Below are 23,110 nucleotides of genomic sequence, written 5' to 3' on the forward strand. Positions count from 1 at the left end.
GCTCAGGCGGCCGCGCGGGGGGCGCCGTGCGCGGCTGGGCCCGCGGCTGGGGCGCGGGGCGGGTGGTGTGTCACGTGCCCGGCGGTCGTTCCACCGCCTCTGCCGCCGCCCCCCTCCTCTGCCTGCTCCATCGCCCCACCCGGAGGCCATCGGGGCGCTCCGGGCGGCGCCGAGGCTGTGGTCCCTCCGGAGGCGTCTTTGGGAAACGCTGGGCAGCCTCCGCTGGGTAAGAGGCCTTGGTTGCAACACCCGGAGGGCTGCAGCGGTGCTGGGCCAGCGTGGGGGCGGGGGGCGGGGGCTTACTAATAATAATTTTTTTGGTCTCTTGGGAGGGTCAGGGTTATTTCAATAACTCTGGCAGCAAGGCTTTGCTTGTTGTTTAGTCGCTCAGTCCTGTCCGGCTCTTTGCAACCCCCTGGGCTGTAGCCCACCAGGCTCCTGTGTCCATGGGATTTTCCAGGCAAGAATACTGGAGTGGGTCGTCATTGCCTTCTCCAGGAGATCTTCCCACCCAGGGATCGAACCCACGTCTATTGCACTGCATGTGGATTCTTTTCTGCTGAGCCACCTAGGAAACCCTCATCTCAAATGATCAGAAACTAAAAGTTCTTTGGCCAGCAGATGATCCAAGGGCTGTCAGTCCTGCTGGAGCCCACCCCCCACTGAGGCATTTCCATCTAGGTGGGCCCAGGGAGGGTGTCTTGGGATTCCCAGACCCTGGGGGGCCAGTACCAGGGCATCACCAGCTTCTTGATGGGCTTGAGCATACAGCTGGTGGTTCCCCATGAATGTTTGTTGAATGAATGAAAGAGTGCCACGTGGGTTCCCACCACCCCGACCCCACCAAGACTTGTCCGTGTAAAAGTGTCAGTAGCCACTGAAGGAGTTTTCCTCCACTCCCCTCAACAGAGCAGTCACTTGCACTCTAGAACTGGGAAGATTTTAAAGAAAGCACTTTTTAAAGAATCTCTTTACATTCCTCCACCCACAGTAGTGTGTAGTAGTGTTCACAAGGGCATGGAAGATTCACATTGGAGAAGCTGTTAAGAAGAATGTTGCTCTAATTTCATCTTTACCATACTATAAGGGCAGAACTGTTACACTGATTGTAGAGATCAGACAGTGAGCCCTGTAGGGGTTCCTGGGCACAGGGAGCCTTTCCGTTCAGCCTCCAGCACCTCCCCTGAGTTCTAAAGGGCCGTTTCAAGCAGTTGCATATCCGGGAAGAGGGGCGATGCAGAGTCAAGGGAGGAACAACCAAGAAACAGCCTTGGGGTAGGGTCCTCATTCTGCCTCAAGGGACACACTTGAAAGTGAAGTGAAAGTGAAGTTGCTTAGTCGTGTCCGACTCTTTGCGACCCCGTGGACTGTAGCCTATCAGGCTCCTCTGTCCATGGGATTTTCCAGGCAAGAGTGCTGGAGTGGATTGCCATTTCCTTCTCCAGGGGATCTTCCTGACCCAGGAATCAAACCTGGGTCTCCATCTGAGCCACCAGGGAAGCCCAAGGGACACACTTAACAGTATCTTAAAGCCCTTGATGGGGCATGAGTGGTAAAGAATCTGCCTGCCAATGCAGGAGACACAACAGACTCAGCTTCCATCCCTGGGTGGGGAAGATCCTCTTGAGTAGGAAGTGGCAACTCACTCACTCCAGTGTTTTGCCTTGAAAATTCCATGGACAGAGGAGCCTGGTGGGCTGCAGTCCATGGGGTCACAAAGAGTCAGACATGACTGAGTACACTGAGTACATAGAATTGAAACCCAACAAATGGAAGATGTCAGCATTCTCCATGCCTTGGGAGACCACCTGAGGCCAGACTGAAGAAGCCAAAGTCCATCAAAAAGATTACCTGGTGGACTTCCCCGGCAGTCCAGTGGTTAAGACTCCTCTGTTTCATTGTAGGGGACTTGGGTTCAGTCCTTGGTGGGGAAACTAAGATCCCACATGCCTGACTGTGTGGCCAAAAAATTTAAAATAAAGATCATCTGAGACCAGATCAAAGGACTGCAGGCCCTGTACACAGCCTAGGCTTACCAGCAACCCCACCCTTGTACTATTGTTATAAAACTCCTCATCAAATCCTTCAGTGTTGAGACACAGAGTTTTCAAAGACAGGAGCCCACAGAGGCCTCCTTTGCCTGGCAAAGCAATAAGGGTATTCTTTTCTATGTCACCCAAAACTCTGTAGTTCAGCACCACTGCCCAGAGGCCAAGATTCCGGCATCAGCAGGAGTAACTGGTGAAAGGCCTCGTCGTAGCAGAGCTTGGAGTTCAACTTTATTGTTGTTATTGTTCAGTCATCAAGTCATGTCCAACTCTGTGACCCCATGGACTGCAGCACACCAGGCTTCCCTGTCCTTCACCATCTCCCAGAGTTTGCTCAAGCTCATGTCCACTGAGTCAGTGATGCCATCCAACCATCTCATCCTCTGTTGCCCTCCTCTCCTCCTGCCTTCAATCTTTCCCAGCATCAGAGTCTTTTCCAATGAGTGGGCTCTTCACATCAGGTGGGCAAAGTATTAGAGCTTCAGCTTCACCATCAGCCCTTTCAGTGAATATCCAGGGTTGATTTCCTTTAGGAAATTTAGACTGAGGCAGACCAAGGTATAATTCAAGTGGCAGTCCATCCATCTGGGACCTGAGACCCCACCTTTGATGTGAGGACCCTGAAACACACCCTTACACTTTCAGGGTAAGACAGCCTCAGCACTCCCACACGTATCAGCTCTGATCCAGTTGGGTAATGAGATCACACTGACCTAAATTTCCCAGAGGAATCCCTAGGGAGTGAGGCTTCCTCTCCTCCAGACGTGGGCAGGTAGGCCGACCGATGCTTGGAAGCTGGTCATCCCCCAGTGACCTGGAACAGTGTTGAGCAATAGTGGAGTCCAGATTGTATGAAAGGGGTGTATACTCATCCTATCAGCACGAACAGTATTGTTTTCTTAAAAAGATACAGGTTGTTGTTCAGTCCCTAAGTCCTGTCCAACTCTTTGTGAGCCCCCTGGTCTGCACCACACCAGGCTTCCCTGTCCTCGAGTATTTCCCAGAACTCGCTCAAATTCACGTCCATTGAGTCGGTGATGCCATCTAACCATCTCATCTTCTCCCGCCCCATTCTGTCTTGGCCTTCAGTCTTTCCCAGTATCAGGGTTGTTACATATTATGACATCAGCAGATAACCATCCAGGAATTTGAAGACTGACTCAAGTCTTAAACCGCTTATCTGTCATTCCATGGGGCTGAGTAGAGAGGGGGCATGATTCTGGGCTTCTGGTGGTGTCATCTCCTCCCGCAACTGCACCTCCACCTCCACTTACATTTCATCACTTGCATAAGCACAGTCCGCTCCCTTCTCTAATCTGTTTCAGGAAAATTATGGGGAGAAATTGTTAGATAACAAATTAACTGTCAGCTGCTTTTTCTTTTTTCTTTTTTTTCTCTTGTGGCCACACCACACAGCATGCCGGATCTTAGTTCCCTGACCAGGGATCGAACCCATGCCCCTTGCAGTGGAAGCTTGGAGTCTTAACCACTGGACCGCCAAAGAAGTCTCTCAGCTGCTGACTGTGATGATAAAAGGTCTGTCCAGAGCTATCCCAGACACACTGCAAAGCCTTTAGAGCAGACTTCTGCTGCCTTCACAAGCTCCTGCCTCTTCGGGGCTCCCATTGTCTCTGAGTCCCTTTTGCTGTTTGAAGGGAAGGGACAAGAGATTTGGTATTAGACAAGTAATGCAAACCCCAGCTGCCATTCACCAGCTGTGTAGTCTTGATTGATGTTTTTTAGTAGCTAAGTCACGTCCGACTCTTTGCAACCCCATGGACTGCAACTCACCAGGCTTCTCTGTCCTTCACTATCTACCAGAACTTGCTCAAACTCATGTCCGTTGAGTTGGTGATGCTATCTAACCATGTCATCCTCTAATACCCTCTTCTCCTCCTGCTGTCAATCTTTCCCAGCATCAGGGTCTTTTCCATTGAGTTGACTATTCCTATCAGGTGACCGAAGTATTGGAGCTTCAACTTCAGCCTCAGTCCTTCCAATGAATACTCAGGGTTGATTTCCTTTAGGATTGACTGGTTTGATCTCCTTGTAGTCTCAAGAATCTTCCAGTAGTTTACAGAAGAAAAAAAAAAAAAGAATCTTCCAGCAGGCACTGTCATTCACCAGCTGTGTAACCTTGGGCAACTTACCTAATCGTTTTAGGACCCAGTTTCCTCCTCCGTTGAACTGCTCTACATGTTTCCCAGAATTTGGTGGTGGGGGATGGGTACCAGTCATGCCACAAATATTTTGAGCACAACATGTGCAAGGCATTGTGTTAAAATGAAATGCAGAAAGTTTTGAGGAATGTCAAGATAATAGACACATTCTAGATATTATTACTTTATTATTGGAGTATAATTGTTTTTCAGTGTTGTGTTACTTGATGCTGTACAACAAAGTGAGTCAGAGATACTATTATTAACAATAAAAAAAGTTCTCTAGAAGAGCATAGGATCCGTAACACAAAAGTGTGACAAAATCCACCAGAACAAAAAGAACTGAAACGTGTTTTTCAGATTTAGACCCATTCTGCACCCTTAATATGAGATGTCATGAAGTGAAACTGAAGTAGAGTAGCCCTTACCTTTCAGAACTTTGATCTTAGAGCGTTCATGAGTTAATGCGTTCATGTGTTAATGCACAGTCAGTCATGTCCAGCTCTCTGTGCCCCCATGAAATGTAGCCTGCCCTGCTCTGCTCATAGCATTTCCTGGGTAAGCATACAGGAGTGGGTTGCCATTCCCTATTCTAGGGGATCTTCCTGATCAGAAATCGAACCCGAGTCTCCCGTGTCTCCTGCATTGGCAAGTGGATTCTTCATGTCTCTTGGTCGACACATTCTCTTTTTTAACTCTTCTGGGGTTCACTCCTGATCACATAATTAGCAGACAGTGACGCCTGCTGGCAGAGTGTAATATTGCAGTGTAGCTCTATCAGACACTGCTGGTTATCAGAACAAAGGGGTGATGTTGAGCAGTTTCCAGGGTTAATTTTTTATTTTTTATTTTTTTAACTGCATCATGTGGCATGTGGGATATTAGTTCTCTGACCAGAAATCAAACCTGTGCCCCCTGCATTGGAAGCATGGAGTCTTAACCACTGGACCACCAGGGAAGTCCTCAGCTACTTTAAATGAGATATTGGGTAGCAACCAGGCTTGAGGAGAGTTCCTATGACCTTGAGAAGAAATGAGTAGATGACCTTGGATTTGTCACAATAATTACTGTAAAGTTCTTCGAAAACACTGTTAGTGCCTAGAAGTGAGCTGGCTGAGACCTTGATGCCTATCTTGACTCTCCACTGGACATTTTCAATAGTCTTTCAGTGTATTTTTCCCCCATGAGAACATCTTCAATATTATAGTCAAATGCCAATACAAGTGAAGCACCTCTCCAAGTATTTATTCTTTTACTAAATACTGAAGAACTGAATGAATAAGTATTGAGCAGCACTATTCTGCAGGCTGGAGAGAGAGGAGTAAACAAAAGGGACCAGGCTCCTTAGCTCAGGGAATTTCCACGGGAAGGGGAGAGACAGAAAATAAACAGTAAATGAGATCACGTCAGAGAGGAACAAGCGGTAAGAAAGAGTCATTTTATAGAAGTTTGCTCTGTGGACTGTTTTTCTTTAGGAACAAACGTGTATGCAAGTGGACTCAGTTCGACCGTTAAGACTCTATATATATGGGACTTCTCTGGTGGTCCTGTGGCTAAGACTCCGTGCTCCCAATTCAGGGGGCTCAGGTTTGATCCCTGGTCAGGAAACTAGATCCCAGATGATGCAACTAAGAGTTCGCATGCCGCAGTTAAGAGCTCACATGCTCCAACTAAGACTTGGTACAACCAAATAAACAAATATATACACTTTAAAATCTCTATGAAAAGGTTCTAGAAAGGTCACCTGTTGTCCCAAATGACAGAGCAGAGACCTCTGATAGTCAGGGACTCATATTTCCTTCCTGTTCCCCCACAGCAGTTTGCCATGTTTGGTCGATCCCTTGAAAATGAGTCCGGACTCAGCTTTGACCTCTCTATTCCATGCTCATCTCTGGATACCCAGTTTTCCAGCTAGAGGCTCTACTACCACACTCATTAAGCAAGCATTTTAGTGGGAGTGAGCTCCCATCCTGTGCTGCAAGCTTTTAAGATTTAGCATTGATCCCACAAGAGACCAGTTTGGAGAATGAGATGAATCAGCTCCCATTCTGCCTCACTGTTGGCAAAATGCCTCCAAGGGCTTACAGCATCAGTCCTTTCACTTTTCTGCACAAAGCCTGGCACTTTCTGGCTGGGAATTGGTGATGCTGGTTCTATATGCTCACTGGCAATGTCCTGAATATGTCTCTCCAGGAGAGAGCAGGTTGGAAGAAGAAAGAATTAAGGTATCCAGGGGCTTCCCTGGTGGCTCAGTGGTGAAGAATCTCCCTCACAGTGCAGGAGGCAGAGGTTCAATCCCTGGTCTGGGAGGATGCCCACGTGCCATGGAGCACCTGAAACTAGGCACCACACGCACCACAACCATTGAATCTGTGCTCCAGAGGCCACGAGCCAAAACTCCTGAAGCCTGCATGCCCGAGAGCCCGTGCTCCACAACAAGAGGGCAGACCCCGATCACCGCAACTGGAGAAAAAGCCTGGGTGGCAACCGAGACCCAGCACAACCCAAAGTAAACAAATAAACTTTTAAAGAGAGAAAGAATGAAGGTATCCAAACCTATAGTGGAGGAGGATTCTGTGAGTAGAGAAGGCTGCCCAGCCGAAGTTCCAGGCTGAGCAGGGAAGCTTCGGTCAGCCTCCTGCCTGACCTGGGAACAGGGTCTGAGAGGTGACTTCCAGACATGGGAACACACCGTCTGTCACTGAGAGGAGAAGGGGGAAAGCAGGGCACTGCTGGGTGTGGCCGGCAGGGCAGCACGCTCTCTCAGGCAGCGCACCCAGGGCTGACCGCTGGCCTGCTGTGGGCTGTGGGCTGTGGGGCATCTACAGGGTCGGTGTAATGAAGGGAGAAATCACTAGAGCAATTAGGAAAGTGAGAAGAGAGTCCACCCCCAGGATTTCCCTCTGCGGCCATGATGAAATTGGATGGGCAACTCTATCCTCTTCCACGGGATCTTAATGTTGACCTTTGCATTAAATCTCCCAGACACTTTCCTGAAGGCCAGCACTGGGCCTGTCAAACTTGCAAAGCATGCAGGACCCTCCTGGAATTCTGCATCTGTTTATTCCCATACGCTTGATCTTGCTCAAGCAAATGCTGATTGAAAACTGCTGGAGAGAAATATCTATTGTCCTCTACCCCAGCCACTGGAGATGGTCCCCCCGACCCCTGTGACCTGGAACTCAGACTTGTTTAGGCCAATGGGATGTGAGCAGTGTGTGATACAAACAGAGACTGAAATGAGCCTGCACCACTGGGCTCTACTTCTTGGCACCTCTGTGACCACCAGGAGAAGAGCTTCTCAAGGGTCTCTACTACCCTTTCTTCCTTGGGATGAATGCATAGAACAGAGCTCTGAGCCGCATCAGGTAGCCCTAGATTCCAAAGCAAAGTCACCCAGTCAAGCCTGGTGGGAGTAACTGGCCCCCAGCCATGCTGCAGAAATGTGAGTGAGAAGAAATGATTTGTGGCTGGAAGCTACTGTGTTTTAGGGTGGTTTGTTATGCAGCAACAGCCGACTGATGCAAGAGCCTACAGTGTGCTGAGTTCAGAGTAAGGTAAGAGTGAAAATAACTCCTGCGACAAGTCTACAGAGGAAGGGGTACATGGGACAGCATGCAATGGAAGACAGAATCGGGTCAGATAGGATGAGAGCTGAGAGCTGGAGAAGAGGCAGAGGATGACTAGCAGGCAAGGAAGGAAAATCCAGGCAGATGCTGGGACGATGCTTCATGCAGGTGGGAGCCTGACACTTGGAGGAGCTGCAGCAGGGAGTTGGAGGAGCCAGGAGAGAGAGGGGAGGGGACATTCATGGGGGCTGAAGAGACAGGCAGAAGGCACACTGCCTAGAGCCTTGTGAGCACGTTAATTATTCCGATACACATTCTGCATATATCACTTCCACTGCTGAGTGGGAATCAGATTGGAGGAAAACAATCAAGCAAGGCAAAATAATCATAGTTTAGCCATTAAACAAAGCCAGGGACCTTTAGTTGCTCCTCAAGGACTACAGATAATATGCTTAGCCATGTCCTTTGACATCAAAAAAGCAAAAGAGTTCCAGACAAACATCTGCTTTCTTGACTATGCCAAAGCCTCTGACTGTGTGGATCACAACAAACTGTGGACAATTCTGAAAGAGATGGGAATACCAGACCACCTGACCTGCCTCGTGAGAAATCGTATGGAGACCAAGAAGCACCTGTCAGAAGTGGACGTGAAACAACAGACCATTTCCAAATCAGGAAAGGATTACGTCAATGCTGTATATTGTCTCCCTGCTTATTTAACTTATATGCAGAGTACATCATGAGAAATGCTGGACTGGATGAAGCACAAGCTGGAATCAAGATTGCCGAGAGTAATATCAGTAACCTCAGATATGCAGATGACACTACCTTTAAGGCAGAAAGTGAAGAACTGAAGAGCCTCTTGATGAAAATGAAATAGGAGAGTGAAAGAGTTGGCTTAAAACAACATTCAGAAAACTAAGATTATGGCATCTGGTCCCATCACTTCATGGCAAATAGATGGGGAAACAGTGACAGACTTTATTTTGGGGGGCTCCAAAATCACTGCAGATGGTGACTGCAGCCATGAAATTAATTGCTTGCTCCTTGGAAGAAAAGTTATGACCAACCTAGACAGCGTATTAAAAAGTAGAGACATTACTTTGCCAACCAAGGTCCATCTAGTCAAAGCTATTGTTTTTCCAGTAGTCATGTATGGACGTAAGAGTTGGACTATTATGAAAGCTGAGCATTGAAGAATTGATGCTTTTGAACTGTGGTTCAGTTGCACAGAATGGAGAAGATTCTTGAGAGTCCCTTGGACTGCATGGAGATCCAACCAGTCCAACTTAAAGGAAATCAGTCCTGAATATTCATTGGAAGGACTGATGCTGAAGCTGAAACTCCAATACTTTGGCCACCTGATGCAAATAACTGACTCATCTGAAAAGACCCTGGTGCTGGGAAAGATTGAAGGCGGGAAGAGAAGGGGACGACAGAGGATGAGATGGTTGGATGGCATCACCAACTCAATGGACATGAGTTTGAGTAAACTCTAGGAGTTGGTGATGGACAGGGAGGCCTGGTGTGCTGCAGTCCATGGGGTCCCAAAAATTGGACATGACTGAGCAACTGAACTGAACTGAGCTGAGCTGAACCTTTGAGCTATTTTGCAGATACTATAACTCCCACCAAGACCTTCCCTGATGGAAAGTGAAAGTCACTCAGTCATGTCCAACTCTTTGTGGCCCCATGGACTATAGCCCGCCAGGCTCCTCTGTCCATGGAATTCTCCAGGCAAGAATACTGGAGTGGGAAGCCATTCCTTTCTCCAGGGGATCTTCCTAACATAGGGATCAAACCCAGGTCTCCTGCATTGCAGGCAAATTCTTTACCATCTGAGACACCAGGGAAGCCCTCCTCAACGGCTCAGCAGGTTAAGAATTCACCTGCAATGCAGGAGATCCAGAAGACTCAGCTTCAATCCCTGGGCTAGGAAAATCCCCTAGTGGAGGAAATGGCAACCCATTCCTGTATTCTTGCCTGAAAAATCCCATGGACAGAGGAGCCTGGCAGGCTACAGTCCTAAGGGTGGCAAAGAGTTGGACAGGACTGAGTAACTAAGCACACGCAAAACCCACAGCAGGTGGAAGATAACTATATACTGCCCATATGCATGCAGACCCCAGGCTGGTTGGAACCAGAAGGTTAATGATGCTGACTCCCACTTACCTCACCACTCACCAATCACAACCAATCAGAAGAATGTCCACAAACTGATCACAACCCCCCTCCCCTCCCCATCTTTTTCTGGGTCTTCATTGCTTTGCTCTAGCTTTCTCTAGTTGTGGCAAGTGGGAGCTACTCCTCACCATGGTGCACAGGCTTCTCATCGCCATGGCTTCTCTCGTGGTGGAGCACAGGCTCTAGGGTAGGCAGCTTAGTTGCTCCGAGGCATGTGTAATCTTTCCGGACCAGGGACCAAACTCGTGATCCCTTCATTGGCAGGCAGATTCTCATCCGCTGTGCCACCAAGGAAGTCTCACCCTGTCTTTTTTTGAAAAAAAAAAAAAAAGTCTTTCCCTAAAAGATTTTGGGGAGTTCAGGCCTTTTATGCACCAGCTGCCTAGACTCCTTGCTTGGTGCCTGCAGTAAACACTGAACTGTCCTTCACCACAACCCGGGGGCAGTAGACTGGCTTTACTGTGAGTGGGTGAGTGAACTCAAGCTTGGTTTGGTAACAGTGGCAACCCTGCTTCTTTCACCAGCTCCCAGGGCACTGGCGACCAAGCCTTTCATCCAAAGACAAGAAACCAGAGGGATCTTTGGGGGAAAAACTAAACCGTCCAAGAGCAAAGACCTATAGATTCTCACAGTTGAGGGCCCTCAACAAACAAGTGCACTCCCCCCGTGGATAAGCAACACTCTCGCTCTCCCATCCCCCTACTCAGGCTTCTCATTCAGTGGTGGCTTCTCTTGTTGCGTTGTGGCATTCGGGCTCTAGAGCACGGGCTCAGTAGTTGTGGAGAAAGGGCTTAGTTGCCCCAAGACATGTGGAATCTCCCTGGACTGGGGTCAAACCCATGTCCCCTGCATGGGCAGGCGGATCCTCAACCTCTGGACTGTCAGGTTAAGTCCCTCCATCTGCTTTCTAAGCCTCACTTTCAAAGGTGAAGGGGAGCCAAGGATGGCAGATATTTGAGCAGAGCCTCCAACCTGGTCAGGATAGGTGAGATTATGATGGTACCAGTCCCCCAGAGCTCAGAGTTTTGACTTACCACCCACACTCCAAGTTCATCTCACTATAGGGAAGCCCTGCTTTCTCACTAAGGGACCCAAACTAGTAGCATCTCCATCATCTGTGGGCTGCTACAGCAAAGAGAAGGTACGACCACTTCCCTAACAACTCTCTACCTTTACTAATAATTTTGCTGTTGTTTTTCAGTGACATGAAACTCACAGGAAAGTTGCAAGAACAATGTAAAGAATTTTTTTTTCTTGGACTTCCCTGGTGGTACAGTGGATAAGACTCTGCCTGCCAATGAAGGGGGCACGGGTTTAATCCCTGGTCCAGGAAGATTCCACTTGTTGCAGGGCAACAGCAGCAGGTGCTGTAATCCCATGCGCCACGATTGAGCCCACGTGCTGCGAGCACTGAAGCCTGTGCTCAGCAAGAGAAGCCACCGCAGCGAGAAGCCCATGCACCACAACTGGAGAGTAGCCCCCGCTTGCTGCAACTAGAGAAAGCCCTCAGAGAGAAAGCAGCAGTGAAGACCCAGCCAAACAACAATAGTAAAACCAATAATCATTAAAAATTCTTGAATCACTTGAGAGTTCTGACATGATCCCTCAACGCCCCCCAGAACAAGGCTACTCCCCTACCTAAGCACAATGCGTCCGTTCAAATCAGGAGCCTCGCTTTGGGATGTGAACATATCTAATCCTCAGACCCTGCAAGTTCTGCCAGTCGACCCAATAACGGCCTTCAGAGCAGAAAGACCCATTTCACAACTACCCTTCGTGCTCGTCCTTCCCTACACAGCGAGATGTTCCAGGCTCATTTTATGCTTGCCCTGCCACAGCCATTTTCCCAAGGAGCCCCGGTTCCTTTTGCTGGAGAGGAAGATTTAGAAGCCAGGATCTGGGTGTTCATTCTCATGGCCCTTGCCGATGGTGGAGCCTCGCTCAGGGAGTAATCACGCAGGGTTGAGCTGGAGGCCACAAGGCTCCAGAAGGAACTGGTGGATGCCTGTGTTGAGAAGGGAGTCACAGTTTTCTTGGGGACTTGATAGAATATTAAAAGACAAGGCAATAATTAACTACAGGAAAACAGCAAAACACACACCAGAAAAGAAATTTAATCATAGTGTACTATGTGGCTCGGCTATAAGTGATGTTTAGGTGCATGCATACGTATGTGTTTAGTCACTCAGTCACGTCGGGTTCTTTGTGACTCCACAGACCGTAGCCCGCCAGGCTCCTCTGTCTTGGAGGAGGAATTCCGTCCACGGAATTCTCCAGGGAAGAACACTGGAGTGGGTTGCCATTTCCTTCTCTGGGGGATCCTCCCAACCCAGGGGTCGAACTCTGGTCTCCTGCATTGCAGGCAGATTCTTTACCATTGGAGCCACCAGATAAATACAATAAATACAATAAATGTTTATTTAATCAAAATGGTGGGGACTCCCCCGGTGATCCAATGGTTAAGAATCTACCTAGCAAGGCAGAGGACTTGGGTTGGATCTCTGATCGGGGAACTAACATCCCACATGACACAGGGCACTGAAGCCTGTGTAACACGACTTCCAAGCCTGTGTCCTTGTGTTGCAAGCAGAGAAGCCCAAACACCACAACTAGAGAGAAGCTCCCAAGTGCCGCAAATAAAGCCTGAGTGCTGCCATCAAGACCCAGCACAGCCAAAAATTTAAAAAAAAAAAAAAAAAAAAGTGATCTAACTATATCATGAAGTTGGAAGGAGAGAGTGTGGATTCTCATCTCTCATGAAAGATGATAATAATAAATGATGTTGATGGCCAACACTTATTGAGAGATTATTTCATGTCAGGCCCGAAGTACATGTGTAAAGTATTTACTCCTTACATGAGCCCCATGGGGCAAGTATTACTATCCCACATTATAATAAGAAATCTGAGGCATGATGAGATAAAATAACTTATTCATTCTTGTTCTACTAGTAAGTGGCAGAGTCTAGATTTGAACCCAAGTAATCTGGCTCGAAAGTCAGCATCTTGCCATTATTCGATATGGTTTCTTACATTTGGATGATGTCATAGTGAAAAAATAAACAAACTGTTGAGAAATACAGCTGTGAATATCAGAAGAAATAGCTAGAAAATAATTGTAAGTAGCCACCTCTTGGGTATAGCAACTGGGCGTAGGGAGGGGTGGGACAGGAAATTGCTGGGGAATTTTGCTTTACTTGTTTTACTTTACGCCGAAATGTTAAAAACTATTTGCATGCACTATTTTGATTAAAACACAAATCGAGCCCAAAAAAGGAGCTTCAAATGGTACAAAGGGATCCCCCGTCTCCTTTCCCCAAGGCATCCCGCTGGCCAGCTTCCTGTGTTCACCCAGACATATCTGTGCTCGGACCTGGGGGCCATACTCCTCCACACGTGGTTCTCCCTTCACTCCTCTCTTGGAGACGGTCCAGTCTGAGCACAAGCATCTCTCTGGAGTGATCCATGGTGGCTCAGAATCAAGACAGGTATCCTGTCTGGAGGGGGCCCTGGGATAGTTCTTCCCTATGTGCTGAGGACCCACCTGAGCCGGCCACAGAGACATGGCAGCAGGGCCGTCAGGCCCAGGCAGAGCACAGAGCCCAGGGGTCTGAGCCAGAGGGAGAGCTCCTGCCCGGCCGCCAGGTGCCTGGAAGATCTGAAGGAGACCAGGTCAGTAAGCCAGGTGTCCCAGGGCATCAGGGGTCGTTTATGCCTTCATCCTGTGATTCCTAGGTCACAGAGATGCCCAGGGCCTCCGGACTTACGGTGCTTTGGACATTGGGTCTGTGACTTTCCTGATGGTCCAGTGGCTAAGACCCCACGCTCCCATTTCAGGCGGTGTGGGTTCCATCCTTGGTCAGGAAACTAGATCCCACATGACGCAACTCAGGGTTTGAATGCTGCAACGGAAGATAGTGCATGCCGAAAGAAACTAAGACTTGGCACAGGCAAATAATTTTTTTAAAAATGTCAGTCAGGCCCTTCCACCCTGCTCCAGGAATCTGCCCTCAGGAGTGGGCGAGTCCCTCCCTGTCCTCCACCCTGGCCTCGCTCCATCTCCCAGACCGCCATAGCTGCTCAGTGTCGGGGAAGCTGAGTCTGGGTGAGGTCTCCAGGGTGCCCACTCACTACCCAGAAGGAGGAGGACTGGGGTGGAGTGAGCTGAATTTCCTTTCTATTTAAAGAAAAAAACCCAAGTCAATATTTTTAGGTGCCCGCTAAGAAGCTGCTTCCTCTGAACAGGGTCTTCGTCTGCCGTGTGGCGGGGAGGTGGCTGACCCAGCCTGCAAGTTAGGATTGGAGGGGGGAGGAAGAGGGGAAAGTAGGGGGAGCCCGCCTCCTGGGCTGGTGCAGTTCAGTTCAGTTCAGTCGCTCAGTCGTGTCCGACCCCATGGACTGCAGCACTCCAGGCTTCCTGGACAGATGCTAACATCTGGTTTCAAGTGAAGGGTCTGTTTTTTTCCTACTCAGCCAGTAGTTTTGCCTGAAGCTCCAGAAGGAACTTGCCGGAAATTGGTGGCAACTTGAACCCAGGCTCCTTCTGGCCTCTGGATTTCATTCTGATACCAGACCACCCAGGCAGCTGGTGTGTACCAAGAGTGGGCTGAGCTCTCTCTGGAAGCCATATCTGAGAGACTCCGCTGCTGATGCCTGAAGCCACATGTGGGATTGTCAACCTGAGTTGGTTTCTCTCTGCTGACAGGGACAGTCGCAAGAATGTTCCCCAATGACTCTGTAGCTTGTGTGGAGTGAGTACGTGCTCCATCATGTCCAACTCTTTTCGACCCCATGGACTGTAACTTGCCAGGCTCCTCTGTCCATGTAATGTTCCAGGCAAGAATACTGGAGTGGGTTGGCGTTTGCTACTCCAGGGGAGAAGGGAATGGTTACCCACTCCAATATTCTTGCTTGGAGAATTCCACGCACAGAGGAGCCTGACAGGCTATGGTACTTTCGCTTTCACTCCAGGGGATCTTCCCGACCCAGGGATTGAACTGGCATCTCCTGCTTTGGCAGGTGGATTCTTTACCGCTGAACCATCTGGGAAGCCCTGTGCATGTGTGGAGATCCCCTCTGTCCCCCAGGGCAGCTGGGAAGGACACAGGGACTACAGCTAAGACCCAAGAGAGAAGGTCTGTCTCCCCTCAGGGGCTTCAAGGCTCCGGGTGATCCCCAGGAGGTGGAGCTGAAGCTTGGGCACGTTGGCAAGTGCAGGAGGAAGGACTAACTGCTGGACGGACAGCTTTGCTGATAAATTAGCCTCCCCAGCCACACTCTCGAAGATTCTGCACTTCCAAGGGCTTCCAGGTCATCAGTAGGCCCCTGGGGAGGGAGACCTGGGAGTCACATCCCGTCAGGGCTGCCAGGACCAGAGAGAGAACTGTGGTGCCCTATACCAAGGTCACAGGTGTGAAGCCCTGTACCAAGGTCACAGGATAAAAATCTCTGGGACTGACCAAGCTCCATAGCAACTCTCGCCGTGAGCCTCTGGATCTAAACCAGCCAGTTCCCTGATCTCACATTAGGTAAAATACCCACCCTATAACATCCTAACCAATTACCTAATGCCGAAGGCAATGGCACCCCACTCCAGTACTCTTGCCTGGAAAATCCCATGGACGGAGGAGCCTGGTAGGCTGCAGTCCATGGGGTCGCTGAGGGTCGGACACGACTGAGCGACTTCACTTTCACTTTTCACTTTCATGCATTGGAGAAGGGAATGGCAACCCACTCCAGTGTTCTTGCCTGGAGAATCCCAGGGACGGGGGAGCCTGGTGGGCTGCCGTCTCTGGGGTCGCACAGAGTTGGACACGACTGACGCGACTTAGCAGCAGCAGCAGCAGCAGCAGCAGCAGCAATGCCACCATTCCAGTAGGAACTTCTCTATCCTGAAGCTCTGAAAATTTGGCTACTAGCTTGTGAAAAGAATCGACTCTCCCTTGAGCGGGCCTGCTGTTCTAACAGCGTCTCCCACTCTAATAAACTCTGTTCGCCTCTCACTTTGTCTCATGTCTGGAAATTCTTTTCCAGACCGCGCACAGACCACAACAGGAACCATCCTCTGGGGTTCTGGCAGCTCCAGTGCCCTCGGCTCGTGGATCATGAAACCAAGGCCGGCACACGGTAGGGGCTGAGCTGAGGCCCACAGCAGCCTTTCCTGACCTCCGCACCTGGCCAGGCTCTCCCATCGCCTGAGCCTCGTCTCTTCCACCACCAGATGGGAAGCCCTGAAGAAGGTTCCGCCCCATCCGAGGCCCGTCACACAGTGCCTGGCACACAGTAGGTGCTCAGCAAACATGGGGAGGTGAGTGTGACATCAGCTAGCAGTGTTTCCTGAACACCTAATTTGAGGCTCCCCACTTGTGGAGTGTTTCCTGACACCCTGGCCTGCTCCCCAGAACCCCAGAACTGCCGCCTCTCGAGAACTCCTGCTGGTCCCACCCCAGGTCAGCACTTGAGAGCCTGCTTTGTGTAAGACGAAGGCCCTGGCACCCGTGTGATGAAGCTGGCATCACTGTGTGATGAACGGGTGTGGTGGGTACACACTGCCTGCTCTCGCTGGAGCCCGTGCCTCTGGCCATGGGTCTCTCCTGAAGGGCCCAGGAAACCATGAAATCCAGGCTCGGGGCCTCCTCCCCTCAAAGCTGGGCTGACCCTCCCAGCCAGCAGAAGAGACCAAAGATCATAGTGGTGACACTGGGCTGCCACTCTGCCCCTGAGCATCAGGGCTGGGATCTGAACCCAGATGTTTCTAACTCCAGAGCCCAACCCTTAAGCCCATAGCGTGCCGTCTCCTCCCAGGGACCCTGGAGAGGCCAAGGACAGTAGGATCTGCCTACTTGCTCCCAGCATACTACCGAGGGGCGGAAACCATACCACAGGCTACGTTGCATACCCTTGCTGTTTGCACGGGCCTCGGGCCCTGAAGGAAATCACTCTTGGCAGGAGCGCCTCCCGAGGGGGAGCTGCCGTGTGGGCAGAGTCAGAGCCGGGACCTCTTGGAGCCAGTCCTCTCTGCTGATCCAAAACACAGGGCCAAACAACCTCACGCAACGTCCTGAGGCAGCACTGACTCAGTCAACAAGCACTTACAGGCCGCCAACTGTTTACAAGGCCATGGAGATGAGTAGTTGACCCTTGCTGGGCTAGTGAGGAGGGTATGTGTGTGCGCGCTCAGTCGTGTTTGACTCTTTGTGACCCCATGGGCTGTAGCCTGCCAGACTCCTCTGTCCACAGGGTTCTCCAAGCAAGCATACTGAAGTGGGCTGCCATTTCTTCCTCCAGGGGATCTTCCCCATCCAGGGATCAAACCCATGTCTCCTGCACCAGCAGGCAGATCCTTTACCACTGAGCCACCAGGGAAGCCCGCTGGGGAGGCGGCATCACGTGACAGATCACATGCTGGTGTGGAAGAGGGACAGATCACATGCTGCCTGCCTTGTTCACGTCTGGGTCCCCAGCATTCACCACAGTGATGAGTTGTGTGTGGGATAAATGGACGGATGATGGATGGTGGATGGATGACTGCAGGGCCGGGTGGTCTGGGTGATGCCTGTCTTGCTGAGCCTTCACACCACAGCCAGGCCCGGCTGGACCCCTCTCCAGTCAGCAGCCCCCTTGATGACCCCACTATCCCAGGAACTGATGCTCCAGGTTTCCTCCCACACCATCCTGACCACCATGAGATATCTCTGGAGTCTCGTGCTTTATATTGGGAAGGGATGGAATTTTACTTTCTGCTCCAGATTCGTTTTAGCATAAAAATATTTTCCTTCAACTTCTGGAGCACAGATTTTGTCCTAGGAGGTTCAAGTTCTCCTGTGGTTCACTCTGTGTAGTGACGTTTTCGAGAAATCTGAAAAGCTGAGATCGACCTGGGGTCATGTCCACATTCCTTGGCTGGCCTTCAAGGCCCAAAGGTCTGGCCTCTGTCGCCTCTGCCGCCCCCAATGGTAACTTGGACTATCACCCTCAGCAGCTCAGGACGCTGTGTGGCCCCCCAAACCCAATTCAGGTTGCTTCACCTGCACTTGTACTAACCCTCAGGACTCAATTCAGCACCTCCTCCTCCAGGAAGCCCTCCTGGCTTTGCCAAGGCCTTCATCATGCCTCTCATCAGACTTCCAATGTAGCATTAGAATAATCTGTCCACTATACAATGCAGCAGCTGACAAAAATCCAATCCATATTATCTTAAGTTGGAAAAAGAGGTGGGATGGATTGGTTCACAACACTGGGAAGACACGGGTGGAGCAAGCCTGGGGGTGACGAGGATGGTTGGAACTCTGTGCCTCTTGTCTAAGTGGCTTCTTTCTCTGGGACAGGAGGCCTGGCTGCCTGCTCCCCAGGCAAACACACAAACAGCTCTGAGTCACAGGAAAAACACTCTTTTCCATCAGCTCCAGGTAGAAAATTCCAGGGAAAGTGTATCAGTCCAGGCACCAGCCCAGTCCAAGCTCACAAAATTAAGACTAATTTGAGGAGAGCTGCAAAGGGGGCTCTTTACAGACGCCTGGGTCTATGAGGGGGGCAATACTGCTTTCGGACCGGGAGGAGGGCTGACTCCATCCCTAGGCCTGAAGGGCTGGTGCCAGGGAACAAGCGCTAGAACCTCAAGGGGGAGAGATACTTGGGGAATCTGGCCGCACAAGCGCTGTGACCTTCCTTTAAGGACACGGCCAGCCCAGGGGACCCTTCATAGCTGGAGTAATAAATTTCTCTGCCGCTCCTGTTCCACAGATGGATCCAACTGGAGCCGGGGGGCCTAGGGAGCATAAGATGCAGTCCATGCAACCTCCTGGGGCCCAGACCAGGGTGGGGGTAGGGCAGGATGCAGAGGTGGGCAACAGAAGACCCTTCGTGTATCACCTCCTCTCCCTGGACCTCTCTGGGGTGGGGGAGGGGGCCTGGCCTCCTCATGGTGGGGGGTGGGGGGAAGAAAGGGAGAGGGAGGGTGAACCCCATAGTGTTAAGCCTGCTCAGCACCCCAGGCCTCAGGCCAGGGCCTGCCATGGGCCTCCTCTCTCCAGGGCTCAACACTGAAAACTAAATGTTGAAACAGATGAAAGAGGATGTTGTAAAGCCTGGTGCCCACGCATGCTGGGCTGTGTTCAGCCACCTCCTGGGCAGTGAACGAGGCCCCAGGTCCCAGCCTGGAATGCATGTGAAGCAGGCAGAGGGGCATCCCTGTGGGGAGCTGCTGGGTGGATTCTGGGGGGCTGGAGAGGAAGGGGGCAAGGAGGACTAGAGACTGTGGAGGAGAGAAGAGACAGGCTACAAGAGTCCCTTTTTAGGAAAAATGGAGCCTATCTGTGAGTCACCAGGCCATCCCAGGGCAGAGCCTGTGACACGTGTGACCATGTAGACACGACCCTCAGAGGGGAGGCTGCAGTGGGCCCTGGGCCCCACATGGCCTCCGGGTCGCCTGAGGTCCAGCGCAGGGACCGTCCCGCCGAAGGTGGCTAGCGTATGGCACCTGCAGCCACTCACAGCTCATCTGTTCAGTTCGACCAGCTTGGACGGCAGCTCAGATTCAAGAGCTGGCCTGAATCTATAAGCTGATTGCATGTGTCTCCTCTCTCTAACCTGACTGTCACATATAGGAACCAGGATCAGGTCTTCCTTGACTTTTGTCCACTTCACGTAGCACAGCGCTGCACATAGTAGGTGCTCAACAAATGACTGATTAAGAACTCGTGCATGTTCTCTTTGGATAACGAAAACTGCTTAGAAATAGTAAAGAAAGTTAAAGAGAGACCATAAGCTCTGCTCTAATGCAGGATATTTTCTTTCTGTAGCACCTACCTAAGAGCAGTTACAACTCATACATTATCAGAGATTGTCTTCAATTTAAAACAATAAATATGTCTTTTAATAATAAAAAATAAAATTCAAGAGCTGGGCAACTGCACCTCTGCTGTCTCTGGTGTCTACCCCGCCTTTTAGGATTTTGTGAAAACCTTCCATGGCAGCCCATGAAGTCATAATATTTGCAAGGAATCAAACCACGGCTAAGACTGGGGAGGCTGTGGTGGCCCTGGAATTTTTGAGGCACTAGGAGTAATTTTAGCATTTGCTGTGGTGGGGGGGTGGGGGGCAAGTACAGCACTCTGGTCAGGGTTATTTTCAGGAGCGAGGGGACACCCGCGGACACGCCCTCTCGCCTCACCTTCTAACTTTGCTCCCGAACGCAGGTGGGCGGCGGAGCGGATGGCCTGCAAAACTGGTTGTAAACACAACCCTCGGCTTGGGTTTCTTGGGGGATGACTTGCTTCTGAAATAGCTTGATGATTAGAAAAACTTTTGGGTGGATGTTCCCTCTCCAGAACACAGAATAACAACTGCTAAAGTGGTTATTTCTGTTCACTAGACGGCCCTGATTTCTAAGGCCTGGGAAGCACCAGGTGAAAAGTTTGAAGCTCTCCAAAGTGCTTTCAGCTCGAGTGGTAGGTCCACATGGGTCTGGGTGCAGCTACTTCTCCTTTTGGGAAAGATCTTTGTGCTGATCGCAACACCCCAGGGATAGACATCTGCCCCCCCACCCAACCTCATGCAGGTATCAGTCCAGAGCTGGGGGCTACCTGAATTCCCATGAGGAGGGGCTTTGGGACAGGAATTTGATTAGACAGGGGAGCACAGGATTTGATGGTCAGTGGTTAAGGGGGCTTCCTCAGTGGCTCAGCAGTCAAGAATCTGCCTACGAATGCAAGAGATACAGGTTTGATCCCAGGGTCAGGAAGATACCCTGGAGAAGGAAATGGCAGCCCACTCCAGTATTCTGGCCTGGGAAATCCCACAGGCTATAGTCCATGGGGTTGCAAAAGAGTTGAACACGACTTAGTGACTAAACAACCACCACCATCACAACCAGGGTTAAGAATCTGCCTGCCCAAGCAGGGGACACAGGTTCGATCCCTGATCCAGGAATACCCCACGTGCCACAAAGCAACTAAGCCCGTGAGACGTAACTACCGACCCCGCATGCTCTACGGCCTGTGCTCTGCAACAAAAGAAGCCACTGGAATGAGAAGCCTGTGAGCTGCTAGAGAGTAGCCCTCGCTTGCTGTAACTAAAGAACAGCTCTTACGCAGCCACAAAGACCAGTGCAACCACACACACACACACACACACACACACACAAATTATCAAAAAGGGGCGTGTAGTTCTTGAGGCTATATTGATTGCACAGCACTTGACAAACATCGAGAAAACTTCAACTGTTCATATCCAGGAATCTACGGGGTGCTCCGATGAGGGGGAGGGATGTGAGTGGGCCCTCCAGGCACCTCCTGGTGCTGACACCACAGTGACCCTTGCTGGACCCAATAAAGTCCTCCCTTAGGGTGTCCCAGGCAGAGCCATGAGCCCTAGGTTCTCTCTCCCCTGGGCATCCCAGGTCATTGAGATGCTGTGAGCTGTTGGCAGCCACGATCCCTCACAGGAAAGGTATGTATCGAGGCAGGAATGAGGCCACCATACACAGTAGAGTCGCCAGATGAAACACAGGACACCCTGGGAAATTTGCGTTTCCTGTGTGCATGTGTGTTTAGTTGCTAAGTCATGTCTGACTCTTTGGGACCCCATGGACTGTGGTCTGCCAGGCTCCTCTGTCCATGGATTTCCCACAAGAATACACGAATGGATTCCCATTTCCTTCTCCAGGGGATCTTCCCGACCCAAGGATCACACCCACATCTCCTGCATTGGCAGGTGGATTCTTTACCACTGAGCCACCTGCATTTCAAGTGAACAACAAATAATGTCTTAGTCTAAGTCCATCCCAAATGTTTCCTGGGACATACTGCTACTAAAATGCCACTTGGGGGCCTCCCTGGTGGTCCAGGGGCCCAACTTTGCACTCCAATGCAAGAGGCCTGGGTTTGATTCCTGGTCAAGGAACTAGATTCTGCATGTCACAACTAAGACTCAATGCAGCCAAATAAATATTTTAAAAAAAAAAATCTTTAACAGTCAACTAGCAATTAAAAACATTTTTAAAAATAAAATGGTTATTTGTTCTTTACCCAAAACACAAACTTCACTGGGTGTCCTGTGGATCTATTTGCTAAATCTGACCGCCCCAATGAAGGAGGAGCCTAGCAGCTTACTGGTGACATTGGCTGACTTCCCTGACTTCAGTCCCACTGAATCTGCCCCACCCTTGCCCTTCCGAAGAGTGGAGCCAGGAAGTCCTTCTTTCAGATCTACTTTGAGTTGGGTTTCTGTCACTTGCAACAGAAGGAGTCTGGGTTAAAATAGCAAGTGATGGCCACCATTCAGGAAAAAAGTAGCCTGCAGCCTGGGAATCAGGGGGCTTGGAAACCCAAAGTGTGGAATCCGGACTCAAGAACTCCTTTTTTTTTTAATTGGTCTGTGCCAGGCCTTAGTCGCAGTAGGCAGGATCTTTTAGTTGAGAAACGTGGGATCTAGTTCCCTGACCATGGATCAAACCCAGGCCTCCTGAATTGGGAATCTTAGCCACTGGGTCCATCACCCTGGCCTCTTCTCACTTCTCTTTCAGGGTTGTGCTGGGGATACAGCCTGTGATCATACTGACCCCGTGGTTCCCTCCTCTCTCTTCTGCCCTAGAGGCTTCCAGCTTCCTTTAACATCTCCTTTCCTTCCTCAGTTCAGTTCAGTCGCTCAGTTGTGTCCGACTCTTTGTGACCCCATGAATCGCAGCACGCCAGGCCTCCCTGCCCATCACCAACTCCCAGACTTCACTCAGACTCATGTCCATCGAGTCGGTGATGCCATCCAGCCATCTCATCCTCTGTTGTCCCCTTCTCCTCCTGCCCCCAATCCCTCCCAGCATCAGAGTCTTTTCCAATGAGTCAACTCTTCACATGAGGTGGCCAAAGTACTGGAGTTTCAGCTTTAGCATCACTCCTTCCAAAGAAATCCCAGGGCTGATCTCCTTCAGAATGGACTGGTTGGATCTCCTTGCAGTCCAAGGGACTCTCAAGAGTCTTCTACAACACCACAGTTCAAAAGCATCAATTCTTCGGCGCTCAGCCTTCTTCACAGTCCAACTCTCACATCCATACATGACCAAAGGAAAAACCATAGCCTTGACTAGACAGACCTTAATCGGCAAAGTAATCCCACGTCCAAGGAGCGGTGGCTGCGCGGGTGCAGGAGGGCCTAGA

The 23,110-nt window shown here is 50.5% G+C and overlaps 1 long non-coding RNA gene across 2 annotated transcripts; it reads left to right on the forward strand.

The window, feature by feature from the left end:
* LOC108637774 lies at positions 1-17,155 on the forward strand. 2 transcript variants are annotated; one of them, XR_001919289.1, is made up of 3 exons: positions 1-226; positions 3,465-3,584; positions 15,993-17,155. It is a non-coding gene; the product is annotated as an uncharacterized LOC108637774 (long non-coding RNA). The 2 variants fall into 2 exon arrangements; XR_001919288.1 differs by lacking the exon at positions 15,993-17,155 and adding an exon at positions 11,162-12,185.

The sequence above is a fragment of the Capra hircus genome, chromosome 16 (genome assembly GCF_001704415.2).
Source record: "Capra hircus breed San Clemente chromosome 16, ASM170441v1, whole genome shotgun sequence".
NCBI classification, from domain to species: Eukaryota; Metazoa; Chordata; class Mammalia; order Artiodactyla; family Bovidae; genus Capra; species Capra hircus.